Raw genomic sequence first — 13,922 nt, 5'->3', positions numbered from 1 at the left:
AATTGAACTTTTGTTACATGATGCTGAAATGCTTCTGGAGATTATGAAAAGCGTTTAACTTATATCTTGTCTTTATAGCAAACATTACACCCTACTGTTACCACCTTAGTGGTCCAAGAGATAATGGGCTGAAGGAAGCAGCTGAAAGTGCTTGTTTCCTGGTCTCTCCAGTCTGCTGTGTTCATAATCATTATCTAAAAAGCACCAATGTAAAAAAGCCTTAACTCTAGGTAAGAAAATACACATCACGTTTGAATGTAAATCTAGAGACTAGGGAAGAAGGGAAAATGCCTTCATTTTATATTTTGACGTCTCCTCATTGAACACACTGCAGCACAGAATTCATGTTTTCCGAATCTGGCTAGTGTTACGTATCATGTAATAATTATGTTGTCATTTGAATTGAAAGATAGTTTACTTTATGGCTAATAAAACAAATATATCTCTCTGAGAATGTTTATAAACTGAAGGTGTTTCCTTTTTAAAATCTGTGCCATCTGGTTGCACACCAGAGTCACGTAGGGAGCTTTGGAAAAACATCTGTAACAACTAGGAGTGGTGGTGTGAATCAGGAGTTCAGTGCCGCCCTCAGCCATCCAGCAAGTCTGAGTCTAGCCCGTGTTACATGAGAGCCCATTTCAGAAACCAAAAGCAGCAACAACAAACCCAAACAGTTTTTATATTTATATTACCCAAATATAACTACTGGGAAAATGGCTGGCTAAAATGGTGGCAACATTTTCTAGACTCCAATTTTCCCATTGATAATTCTCAGGATGTTGGGTCATAATTTCAGGGTAATTCTGAAAAGAAATATGATATGAGCATTAAATGTGTATTTACTTATAAAAATAGGAAGTTTTAATGACCTACAATTAATGTACTAGAAATAAAACCTAAAAACCTGTTATTACTTTTTGGCTATAAGATTTTGAATGAAACACTTCACTCTCAGCTTAAACTTCATTAACAGACAGGGTAATGAAATATCCTTAAACTGAGTATTGATAATTTCTGAATAAGATAGTTTACAAAGACAAATTTGTTTTACAAATTATTTATATTTAACAAATTTTTATTTAACACACATGTAATGAAGTTCCCTAATTCAACTGAACATATAAATTTGCTTCATTACAGACCTTTTGATCAAGACATAATTAAAAAATGTCTTTCTCAATGAGCTGTCATCCTATACGTCTATAAAACTCCTCCCAGGCTAGGAACCTGGCTGCTATGCCTAGCTTCAATGTACTTGTTGCAAAGCTGCAATGACATCACAGAAAATATTAGTACACAACTGTTAACTATAGTATAAATTCCTAGAGGTAGAAAAACTAGGTTTGAGGCATTCATAATTTAAAGTTGGTAATAGACTACAGAATTGCCTTCCATGGTTTTCTTTTTTAATTTGTGCAATTTCACATGCTCAAATTTAGCATTAAAAATTATAATGATGTTGAAACTTTGTTCTTTTATTACTGTTTAGATTTTTGCTCTGGTCTATCCATACCCTTTACCCTTTTGTATACAGGCTTGTTTTCCATACTGGGTCCAAAGGCACCAACTGAGTAGATGGTCTTAAAAACTTTTTTTTTTCTTCTTGTTTCCATTAGCAGTCAACTAGTCAACTGGTTTGAGAGCAAGAGAAAATATTAAATACCACTATGATTTTTAAGTTTATCATTTTAAAGCGCCAATTTCAAAACAAACTAATAAATAGTTCTCCAGTATGAGCGAAACATCTAGCAATATTTTAACTTGCATGTCGACCCTTTCTGCGGAAACGCCCCCTCGTCGGGGAGGCCGACCCGAGGTACCTGCACGTCGGCCGGGGAAGTAGAGGAGGCGGTGCCGCGGCTCCCTCCCAGTCCATCAGCAGAACAGTTCGTTGCAGCACTGCGGGTGGGAGCCCTGCACTGCGGAGCGCTGCAAACGGTGGCTGACCCCCGGGGAGGCAGGGTTCATGGCTCGGGTGGGACGCGGAGTCTCCGGAAACGGGCCGCAGCCCCAGTGCGGGGGGGACCGCCGCAACCCGGACCCCTTCCGGACGGCGGGGGCGGGGCCTCAGCTGTCCAACGGCCCTTGTAGGGCGGGCCGTTAACACCAGAGCGTCAGGAGGAGGGCGGTGAACAGAGCCGGGGCGAGGAAGGGCATTTTGGCAGTTGGTGGCGGCCAAGGCACCGTAAGTCTGAGAGCCTGAGTCCTGCTTGCATCAAGTTGTGTGTTTCATCAGCTTTCGTGAAGTTATCTAGTCAAAGACAAAGTAGAGTACTTCTGTAGGTCTTGTCCTTGCCCTAAATGAAAGGAATCTCCTATATCCAAAATTATGCTAAAGATGGAGAGCTCTTTCCTTCCTTCCTCTTCTTCCCAGGCGCCCCTCCCGCGGCTCTCTCAGACTCCAGTCCTCCCTTTCCAGGGCCACTCCCCAGGCCTTGGTTGGTTTAAATGGGAAATGGTAATCATTTTGTATGGTAAATGGTAATGATATATGTGTTTGCTTTATCAGTTTTTAAGTTTTTTTTTTTAAAGGCAATCAGTTTTTGTTTTATTGATTGATGGTTGACTTTTTTAAAAGACTGGGTCTCAGTACGTAACTCTGACTGGCCTGGAACTAACTATATATGCCAAACTGGTCTTGAACTCAAAGATCTGCCTGCTTCTGTGCTGAGATTACAGGATTGCACCATTGCAGCCAGCTCAGTTTTCCCCTTCAATTTCTTAAAGTTTTCATTGTATAAGTCTTTCCCTTCCTTAAGTTTATTCCTAGTTGTTATTTTAAAGCTATTCTTAATAGGAATTCTTGCTCTCTTTTTCTTAGGATGTGTGTTCATTATCACAGAGAAAAGTCACTAGTTTTTATTGGTTGCTTCTATCTCCAGGTATCCTGTCAGGTGAGTTTATCAGATCTCAGAGGTTTGGGGTGGGAACTTTAGGGTCTTTTGAGTAGAGGATCTCTATTAGTTTCTTATTGCTGTGAAAAAAAAAGCAACTTCTAAATTTTTGGAGGGTGCATAGGTTCAGGGTACAGCCCATTCTGGCAGGGAAAGCATAGCAGAGTTCCTTACAACAGGAGGGTACAAGCAGGACGGACTCCGGGGAGACCAGAAGGCAGAGAGCAGATGCTGCTGCTCCCTGCACTCCTGTGTCATCTTGCATCCCAGTGCTTAGGATGGTGCTGGCCACAGTCAGGGTGCATCTTCTCTCAGCCAGACTTCCCTCCAAACACCCTCACAGACATGCCCAGAGTTAGGTCTAAGAAACGTGTGCACGTGTGTGTACATGTAGACGTAGAGACCAGAGATTGATGTCCAGGATCTCCCTCAGTCTATTATCTTCTTCATGGTTTTAAGACAGAATTTCATGGAACCTAGAGCACATGGATAGGCAGGTGAGCCAGCCAAGCCCCCCAGGGGTTCTGGGGTCTCTGCTGCCCAGCATTGGGCTTTACAGGTCCGTGTTGCTGCACCTTGGTTTTATGTGGATGCTGAGCGCCAAACTATAGGCTTGTGTGGCACATACGTGCTAACTGGGCTCTCTTCCCCAACCCCGCGAGTCTAAATTCAGCCAAGGTAAAAATGGAGGTTAATCATTGGATTATAGGATTGACCATATTTCTATAAGCAGGAATTATTTGGTTATTCCCTGTCCTGTTTGTGTCTCTTTTATTTCTTTCTCTTGTCTTATTACTCCAACTAAAACTTAAAGCGTTGTCTTAAATAAAAATAGAGTGTGGTCACCTTTATGTCATTTCTTATTTTTCAAGAAATTTGTTCCATTTTCCCTCACTTAATGTAGTGTTCGCTACAAACATATATTCTTTCTATACCTAGGTCTTCAGGGCTATGATCGGGAAGGAATATTGAACTTCATCCAAGGCCTTCACTCCATCTATTCACCATCTATATCACACATACGATGTATGTCCCTGGGTCTATGTGTTGTGCTACATTTATCATGTGTGTTTACCCATTCTTTTATCTCTGGAGTCAGAAACCAACATGAGTATTGTATATGGTGTTTGCCATGGGTTGCTGAATTTGATTCGCAAGTGTTTTATCAGGGAAATTGGTCTATCCTTTGCTTTCTTGTTATGTTAGGCTTTTGTGTTGATGTTTGAGATAGTCTCATTATGTACATCAGGCTGGCCGCAAAGCTCACAGAAAGCAGCCTGCCTCTGCCTCCCAAGTATAAGGTTAAAGGCAGGGGCCACCATGCCCAGCTTTTGTGTGTTCTTATCCACTTTTCTGTTAGGGTAATACTGGCATTGTAGGATGATTTTGGTAATATTCCTTCCATTTTTGTTTTATGAAATAATTTAAGGAGTATTGTTATTATTTCTTCTTTAAAGCTGTGGAAGAATTTGGCAGTAATCCTTACCTCCCTTCTCTTTCTCTTTGCTGAGAGAGTTTTAAAAATGTTTTTATTGATTCTTTGTGAATTTTACATCATGCACCCAAAACCATTCATCTCCTCCTCCCCTGTACCTACCCTTCTCTCTTGCAACTCCCCTCCCCAAACAGAGAAAAAAAACTCATCGTGAAAGCTGTAGTGTGTGCACTACACCAACTGACCCTGTTTGTCAAGTCGCACAGGACTGCCTGCATCCTCTTCCTCTGTGGTCTGGTAAGGCCACCTTGCCAGGGGGAAATAATCATAGAGCAGGCAACAGAGTCCATGGCAGAGACAGTCCCTGCTCCCCTTACTAGGGGACCCAAGGGGAGGCTGAGCTGCCCATTGGCTACATCTGAGCAGGGGGCCAGGTCTTCTCTATATATGGTCCTTGTTTGGTGCATCAGTCTCCACAGGTCCCACTGGGCCCAGATTTGTTGGCTCTGTTGGTCTCCTTGTGGAGCTCCTGTCCCCTCCTGGTCCTTCCATCCCCCTACTCTTCAAGAAGACTCCCTTACTCCACCCAAAGTTTGGCTGTGAGTCTCGGCATCTGCTTCAATCCCCTGCTGGGTGAGTCTTTGAGAGGACATCTACGGTGGGCTCCTGTCCTGTTCCCTCTCTTCAGCCGATTCTAGTGTCTATTCTACCTGCCCTTTAAATGAAAGCTAAGTGTCCTCCTTAAGGGCCTCTTTAGGTCTATGAATTGTACTATGGTTATCCTGAGTTTTGGCTAATATCTGCTTATAAGTGAGTATATACCATGTATGTCTTTCTGGGTCTGGGTTACCTCACTCAGGATGATCTTTTCCAGTTCCATTCATTTGCTGCAAATTTCATGATTTCTTTGTTTTTAATAGCTGAGTAGTATTCCATTGTGTGAATGTACCATGGTTTCTTTACCCATCCTTCTGCTGAGGGACATCTAGGTTGTTTCCAGTTTCCAGCTATTATGAATAATGCCACTGTGAACATAGTTGAGCAAATGTTGTTGTTGTATAGTGGAGTATCTTTTGGGCATATGCCCAGGAGTGGTATAGTTGGATCTTGAGATAGAGCTGTTCTCAATTTTCTGAGAAAGCACCAGATTGATTTCCCACCAGCAATGGAGGAGTGTTCCCCTTTCTCCACATGCTCACCAGCATGTGCTGTCACTTGAATTTTTGATTTTAGCCATTCTGATGGGTGTAAGATGGAATCTCAGAGTCATTTTGACTTGCATTTCCCTGATGACACTGAGCATTCCTTTAAGTGCTTCTCAGCCAGTCAATATTCTTCTGTTGAGAGTCTCTGTACCCCATATTTAAATTGGATTATTTGGTTTGTTGGTCTGTAACTTCTTAAATTCTTTATATATGTTAGATATTAGCCCTATGTTGGATGTAGGGTTGGCAACCATCATTTTTTCCCAGTCTGTAGGCTGTCGTTTTGTTTTATTGATAGTGTCCTTTGCTTTACATAACCTTATTAGTTTCATGCGGTCCCATTTGTTAATGGTTTACCTTAGAGCCTGAGCTGCTGGCTGTTCTGTGCCAATGAGATAAAGGATATTATATTCCTCACTTTCTCTTCTAATGTATTTAGTTTTTCTGGTTTGATGTTGAGGTCTTTGATCCACTTAAACTTGAGTTTTGTGCATATTTTCTACATGTAAACACCCAGTTAGACCAGCACCATTTGTTGAAGATGCTTTTGTATTTCCATTGTATAGTTTTGGTTTCTTTGTCCAAAATCAAGTGTCTGTAGGTGTGTGGGTTTATTTCTGGGCTTTTGATTCAATCCCATTGATCCACCAGTCTTTTTCTATACTAGTACTATGCGGGTGCTATTACTGTTGCTCTATGGTACAGCTTGAGATCAGGGATGGAGATACCTCCAGAATATCTTTTATTGTACAGGATTGTTTTAGCTACTCTGGTTTTGTTTTTGTTTTTGTTTTTGTTTTTGTTTTTGTTTTCTCATATGAAGTTAAGAATTGTTCTTTCAAGATCTGTAAAGAATTGTGTTAGTATTTTGAAGGGAATTGCATTGAATCTGTAGAATTCTTTTGGTATGATGGTCATTTTTACAATCTTAATCCTATAGGTCCATGAGCATGGGAGATCTTCCATTTTCTGATATCTTCTTCAATTTCTTTCTTCAGGGACTTGAAGTTTTTTCATACAAATCTTTCACTTGCTTGGTTAGAGTTACACCAAGAAACTTTATGGGTTTTATTTTGGCTTTTTGTTTGTTTTTGTTTTATGTGTGTGTGGCTATTGTGAAGGATGTTGTTTCCCAAATTTCTTTCTCAGCCCATTTGTTGTTTGTATACAGGATGGCTCCTGATTTTTTAAAAAGTTGATTTTGTATCAAGCCACTTTGCTGAAGTGTTTATCAGATGTAGGTGTTCCCTGGTGAATTTTTGGGATCATTGATGTATACTATCATATCATCTGTGAACAGTGATACTTTGGCTTCTTCCTTTTGAATTTATATCCCTTTGATGATCTCCTTTAGTTGTTTTATTGCTCTAGCTAGAACTTCAAGTACTATATTGAAGAGATGTGGAGAGAGTGGGCAGCCTTGTCTTGTCCCTCATTTCAGTGGAATTGATTTAAGTTTCTCTCAATTTAGTTTAATGTTAGCTATAGGTTTGCTGTATATTGCCTTTGCTATGTTTAGGTATGTGTCTTGTATCCCTAATCTCTCCAAGACTTTTTAACATGAACGGGTGTTGGATTGTGTTAAATGCTTTTTCAGCATCCTAGGAGATAATTATATTGTTTTTTTCTTTCAGTTTGTTTATATGGTGAATTACATTGATAGATTTCCATATATTGAGCCACCTCTGCATGACTTAGATGAAGCCTACCTGCTCATAGTAGATGATATTTTTTATGTTTTCTTGGATTTGGTTTGCAAGTATTTTATTAAGTATTTTTGCATAAATGTTCATAGGAAAATTAGTCTGAAATTCTCTTTGTTGGCCCTTTGTGTGGTTTAGGTATCAAGGTGACCATGGCCTCGTAGAATGATTTTGAATGTTCTTCCTGCTTCTGTTTTGTGGGATAGTTTGAAGAGTATTGGTATTAACTCTTCTTTGAAGGTCTGTTAGTGTTCTGCACTGAAACTGTCAGACCCTGGGCTTGTTATTATTGTTGTTGTTGTTAGAAGACTTTTGATGACTGCTTCTATTTCCCCAAGAGATATAAGACTATTTAATGTGTTTGCCTGATCTTGATTCAACTTTGGTAAATTGAATCTATTAAGATAATTGTCCATTTCAATTATATTTTCAAATTTTCGGGCATATAGGCTATTGAAGTAAGACCTAATGATTCCTTGGATTTCCTCTGTGTCTATTGTTCTCTTCCCCTTTTCATTTCTGATTTTCTTGATTTGCATAGTATCTCTCTGCCTTTTAATTTGGCTAAGGGTTTGTCTATCTTATTTTCTCAAAGAACCAGCTCTTGGTTTCATTGATTCTCTGAACTATTCTTTTTGTTTCTAATTTATTGATTTCAGCCCTAAGTTTGGTTATTTCCAGATGTCTACTCCTTTTGAGTGTGTCTGTTTATTTTTTTCTTATGACTTTCAGGTGTGCTGTTAAGTTGCTTGTATAAGAAGACTCTAATTTCTTTTCTTTTTCTTTTTTTTTCTTTTTCTTTCTTTTTTTTCTTTTCTTTTCTTTCTTTCTTTTTTTTTTTTTTTTTTTTTGGTTTTTGGTTTTTGGTTTTTGGTTCTTGAAGACAGGGTTTCTCTGTGTAGCCTTGGCTGTCCTGGACTCACTTTGTAGACCAGGATGGCCTCAAACTCATAGCAATTCACCAGCCTCTGCTTCCCAAGTGCTGGGATTAAAGGTATATACCACCATGCCTGGCTGAGATGTCTCCAATATCTTTATGAAGCCACTTAGTGCCATGAACTTTCCTCTTGGCATTGCTTTCATAGTGTCCCATAAATTTGGGTATGTTGTGTCGTCATTTTTATGGAATTTTAGGAAGTCCTTAATTTCCTTATTTCTTCCCTGACCCAGTTGTCACTGAGTAGAGAATTGTTCAGTTTCTATGCATGTGTAGGCTTTTTATTTCTGTTGTTGTTGAGGTCCAGCTTTAGTCCATGGTGGTCTGAAAAGATATAAGGGATTATTTCAATCTTCTTGTCTCTGTTGATGCTTGCTTTGTGACTGACTATATGGTCGATTTTGGAGAAGGTGCCATGAGGTGCTAAGAAGAAGATATATTATTTTGTGTTTGGGTGAGAAGTTCTATAGATGTCTCTTAGATTCATTTGACTCATGACATTTGTTAGTGTCATTATTTCTGTTCAGTTTCTGTTTTGTTGACCTGTCTTTTGGCCAGAGTTGGGTACTGAAGTCTCCAACTGTTGATATATGGGGACTGATATTAGTTTAAGCTTTATTAATGTTTCTTTTACAAATGTAGATGCCCTTGCATTTGGGGCAGAGATGTTCAGAATTGAGAAGTCATATTGGTCGACCTTTACTTAGATGAGAATGAAGTGTCCTTCCCCATATGTCTTGATTAATTTTCATTGAAAGTCTGTTTTATTATATATTTGAATGCCTACTCCAGCTTGCTTCTTTGGTCCACTTGCTTAGAAAACCTTTTCCAGCCCTTTACTCTCAGGTGATGTCTATCTTTGTGGCTGAGGTGTGTTTCTTGTATGCAGCAGAATGTTTGGTCCTGTTAGACTGTGCCTCTTTACTGGAGAGTTGAGATCTTTGATGTTGTGAGAGATTAATGACCAATGACTGTTGGGTTCTTTTATTTTGATGTTGCTTGTGGTAGTGTGTTTGTGTGCTTGTCTAGTTTCTGTTTTGCTAAAGTCAAGCTATTTATTTCCTGTGTTTTCCTGGGGTATTTAGCCTCCTTGGGTTGGCATGTTCCTTCTAGTTTGTTCAGTAGGGCTGGGTTTGTGCATAGATATTGTTTAAGTTTGGTTCTCTCATGAAATATATTGTTTTCCATCTATGGTCGTTGAAAATTTTTCTAGGTATAATAGTCTGGATTGGTATCTGTGGTCTCTTAGGGGCTTGCAAGACATCTGCCCATGCCCTTCTGGCATTTGTGGTCTCTGCTGAGAAATCAGGTGTGATTCTGTAAGCTTAACATTATATATTACTTGGTCCTTTTCCCTTGCAGCTTTTAATATTTTTTCTTTGTACACTTAGTGTTTTGATTATTATGTGGCAGGAGGATTTTCTTTTCTGGTCTAATCTATTTGATGTTCTGTAGGCCTCTTGTATGCTTACAGGCATCTCTTTCTTTAGGTTGGGTAATTTTTCTTCTATGACGTTGAAAATATTTTCTGGGCCTTGGAGCTAGGAATCTTTTCTTCTATCCCTGTTATTCTTAGGTTTCAGCTTGATTTCTTGGATATTTTGTGTCAGGGATTTTTGTAGATTTAAGATTTTCTTTGAAGGATGCATCAATTCCTTTGATTGCATCTTCTACACCCAAGAGTCTTTCCTCCATCTCTTATATTCTGTTGGTGATGCTTACCTCTGTAGTTCCTGTTTTCTTCCCTAAGTTGTTCTTCTCCAGGCTTTTCTCAGTTTGTGCTTTTAAAAAATTGTTTCTATTTCCATCTTCATATCTTGAACCTTTTTACTGACTTCCTTGTCCTGTTTGTGTTTTCCTTTATTTCCTTGAGTGATTTATTCATTTCCTCTTTTAAAATTTCAATCTGTTTGACTGTATATTTATTTCTATAAGGGTTTCCTCTTGGTTCTGGAGATGTCATATCGTTCTGACTTTTCTTGATTGTGTTTTTACACTGCCTTTAGCCATCTGGTTGTCTCTGGCGTTGTCTGGTAGTTCCTGGTGCCCACTGGAGTTCTTGGGGCTACAGAAAGAGCCCTGGGCAGGAAGCTGTATGTTCTTGCAGGAGCCCTCCTCAGATTAGTGGTCTCTGACTGGAGGTGGTTCTCAGAGAATTGTCTGTGGCTCTCCTCATATGTATGATCCTCAGGACCCACTGGTCTCCTCTGGAGCCTGGAGGTCTTTCTCTTATCAGAGGAAATCCTAGAGTCAGCCACTCTGCTATTGGCTTTCTTGCTCCCAGGTTAATGAGCTCCACCTGCCCAGACACTATGCTCAGACAGTGTACTTGCTGGGTGTAACCATTTTGGAAAACATGGGAGCTTGGAGTTCTGGCCAGTCTCCCTAAGGTTGCACTTTGGAGCAGTGACTGTGGCTGTTTCCATTGGTCCTGGGAGTTAGGATGTCTGAGGTTGGAGCCTCATGCCCCAATACCTGGAAGGTATCCCCCCTACAGGATGGTGAGAGTGTGTGAGTGGCTGGAGGCTGTGGCCAGAGGCTGAGACCAAGCTCCAGTGGAACTTGGGGACGTTTCCTGGGATTAGCCAGGTGACCTAATGTTGGACCCCGTCGTTTCCTTACCATGGACTGTCCTCTCACCTGGAAAACGCAGATGCTGGAGCTTGGGGTGGGGGAGCCACAGCACAGCCTGTTGGTCACTCTGCAATCTCTGCTGTTCAGATACTGTGCATGATTGGTGAGCCATCTTGGATCCCTATCCCTGATTTTTTTTATACAGCTTTTTAAAATGTAAATTTCCCAAATATTTCCTCACGATCCTCAGGATTTTATTACTATTTGTTGTAAAATCTTCCCTTTAACTCCCTATTTTATGAATTTCACTATTTTCTCTCTTTTGGTTAAGGGATTGTACATTTTCTTTTGCCAAGGCCCAAATCTGTTTCATTGATCTGCATTTTTTAAAAATTCTAGTGTCTCATTTCATTCATTTATTATTTCTTTCCATCTATTGCTTCTGAGTTTGACTATTTTGTTTTTATAAGACTTTGAGTGTATGAAATTATTTGACAGCGCTATAATTTCTCACTGTAAGCACTCATGTTTTAAGTGTATGTCTAAAAGCTGCTTTAACTATATCCCAGAGATTCAGATAGGTTGCCTTTTCATTTCATTTGATTCTAGTGTTTAAAAAATTTTCTTCCCTGATTTCTTTAATGACCCACTGGCTATTCAAGAGTAGTTGCTCAGTCTCAGGCTATTTGACGTTTCTGGAGCTTCTGCAGCCATTGACGCCTAGGTTTATTCTAGTATGATCTGCTGAGATACAAAAATAATTTTGATATTTTTGCTTCTGTTAAGACTTGCTTTATCACCTAAAATGTTACCGATTTTTGGCAAGGGTTGCATAGGATCCTATTAGAGTCCAGGTTTTTCCTTGGCATATAATATGACTATCCCGTCCCTGTTCTGGAACACAGATACCTTTTCCTAGTAGTCAGTAGCAATGAAGTGAGCAGAAAAACACAGTGGTAGCTGGCTCTGTGGGGACAATGAAAATGGGGCTGTTGATATTCTCCCGCAGAAGAGGGAGGGAGAATCATAAGACCCAGGCCTGCTAACGCAGCCATTACTCCTTTCTGATTCCCAGTGGCATGTGATCTTGGAAAGGTCTAGACTAGAGTACGTGGGAGGTGGAGGATTATTTGAAGACAGAACTCTGGTGCTCCCTCAGTGGGGTTACTACCATGCCAAGGCAGGACTCTGCAGTGACACAGATGTTTTGAGTCATGCATATACCTAAAAGTGACACCTCATCTCTGTCTCTATAAGCCCACTAAACTTAGTGGTTCCAAGTTGGACTCTGTTAAGTAGAATAATCATTGTAGTTTCCCATTGGTTTCCTATCTGGAACGATTGGATATTTGCATGTATCTCCCCAGTAAAAGCCATGCCACAGTTGCTGAGACCAATGTGCTTTATACCACTGATAAATGAACTGTTCTGTATACATTGGGTAAGTGTGTAATATGTGTGGTTGATTTTAGCTCTGATTTAATTTTTGTTTCAGTCTACATGATCTGTGTATTGATGAAAGTGAGATATTAAAGTCTCAACCTATCTGCCCCTATATGTTCAGTAGTGTTTGTTTTCTGAAATTGATTTCTCCAATGTTTGATACATGTACATTTATAATTGTCATATCTTCTTGATAGATTGGTTCCTGTGTCGATACATCATGGCCTTCTTCTTTTTTAGCCTGAATTCTACTTTATTTATGAATAGCTTAGCTTTTATTTGTTTGATGTGTTGACTTCCACTGTTCTACTTTCAGTCTGTATGTATCTTTCTCAGTAGATGTTTGTTATTTACAAAATGTACTTGCATTTACCCTCTTATTCAATCAACTGGCCACAGATTTTAGAATGACATGACCTACGTTCATTTTCAGTTATTTTTGAGAGGCTTACTGATTACTTTGATTTTTCTTGGTTGCTTTCCTAGTTGGCTTGATTATTATTTATTCTCTTTCTTCCCTGTTCAGTTTAGGGTGTTTCTAGCTTATTTATTTAAACACAGCTGAGTCTTTGCTTGTTGCTCTTATTTATTCTTTCCTTTGCTATCATGAATGTGACTTTTTTCCCCAAATTTTTTATGTTAAGAATTTGTTTAGATATTGTTTGTGTTGCTGGCACGGTGGCCATGAATTATTTTACTTTGATCTTGTTTTGGAATATCCTTATTTCCTCCATCAGTTTTAAAATATAGCTTTATTGGATATAGCAATTTTGATCGGCAGTTACATACTTTCAAGGCCTGAACTACATCACTTCATGCTTTCCAGGGTTTGGGATTTCTGTTGAGGGGTCTGATTGTATCTTTATATGTTTCCTTCTGTAATGAGTTGCTGTTTTGTGTTACAACTTTTATTATGTTTTGCTTTGTGCTTTTGGCTTGCTGGCTGTAATGTGTCATGGGGAAGGTGGTTCTCTGACGATGCCTCTTTGTGCTTAATTATTCATTCTTTCCCTAGATTTGGAACATTTCAGCTACAATTTTTATTTTTATTATTTTTATTTATTTATCTGTTATTATTATTTATAATATTTAATATTTCTTTAATTTGGGGAAAATTGGGGAATACATTTTATTTTTATTTAATATTTTATTTCATACAATATGTTAATCATGTTATTACCCTCCCCCAACTTCTCCAAGATCCTCATACCTCTCCATACCTAATTACTTTATATTCTCATTCCCTCTCTCTCTCTCTCTCTCTCTCTCTCTCTCTCTCTCTCTCTCTCTCTCCAGAAAATGAAAATTACACAATAAGAAAAATGTCACAACAAAACTAAATGAAATAGAAAAGCTCATGCACGCACACGCAGAAGCCAGGGAAGTCCACTGAGCATCTGTTACTCCCTCCTTCATTCCCTGAGGGGAGCTCTCTGTGTGAACTTGAAGCTCTCCCTTTCAGGTGTGGTGTCGGCCAGGGTCTGCTTGTCTCCCCTTACATGGATAATGGGAACTGAGGCTCCGGTTCTTATACTTGCCTCACCTACTGCTTGTGCTTCCTTCTGTGCTTTTGAGTTTTTAAATTTTAACATTTTTATTTTCTCAAATATCAATTTTCTTGCTATTTTTCTCAACCATGTCGCTGGCTTACTGACTTTTTAATCTTTTCTGAATGGATTCACTTCTTTCATATGGTTTTTTTTCTTTGAAGTCATTATTTTTAAAGTAGAC

The 13,922-nt window shown here is 39.3% G+C and overlaps 1 pseudogene across 1 annotated transcript in view; it reads left to right on the top strand.

Annotated features, from left to right (window-relative positions):
• The first annotated feature begins 2,772 nt into the window (after positions 1-2,772).
• The window catches only part of LOC311596299 (coiled-coil domain-containing protein 150-like), a 33,757-nt pseudogene continuing 22,607 nt past the window's right edge, over positions 2,773-13,922 (top strand). Inside the window, exon 1 of the transcript XR_014783623.1 lies at positions 2,773-2,894. The product of XR_014783623.1 is annotated as a coiled-coil domain-containing protein 150-like (transcript). The remainder of the gene's footprint in view (positions 2,895-13,922) is intronic.

This window comes from Acomys minous, assembly GCF_964271855.1.
Source record: "Acomys minous genome assembly, chromosome: 4".
NCBI classification, from domain to species: domain Eukaryota; kingdom Metazoa; phylum Chordata; class Mammalia; order Rodentia; family Muridae; genus Acomys; species Acomys minous.
Note: the sequence above shows the minus strand (reverse complement) of the source record. Positions and strands in the feature narration are given on the sequence as shown.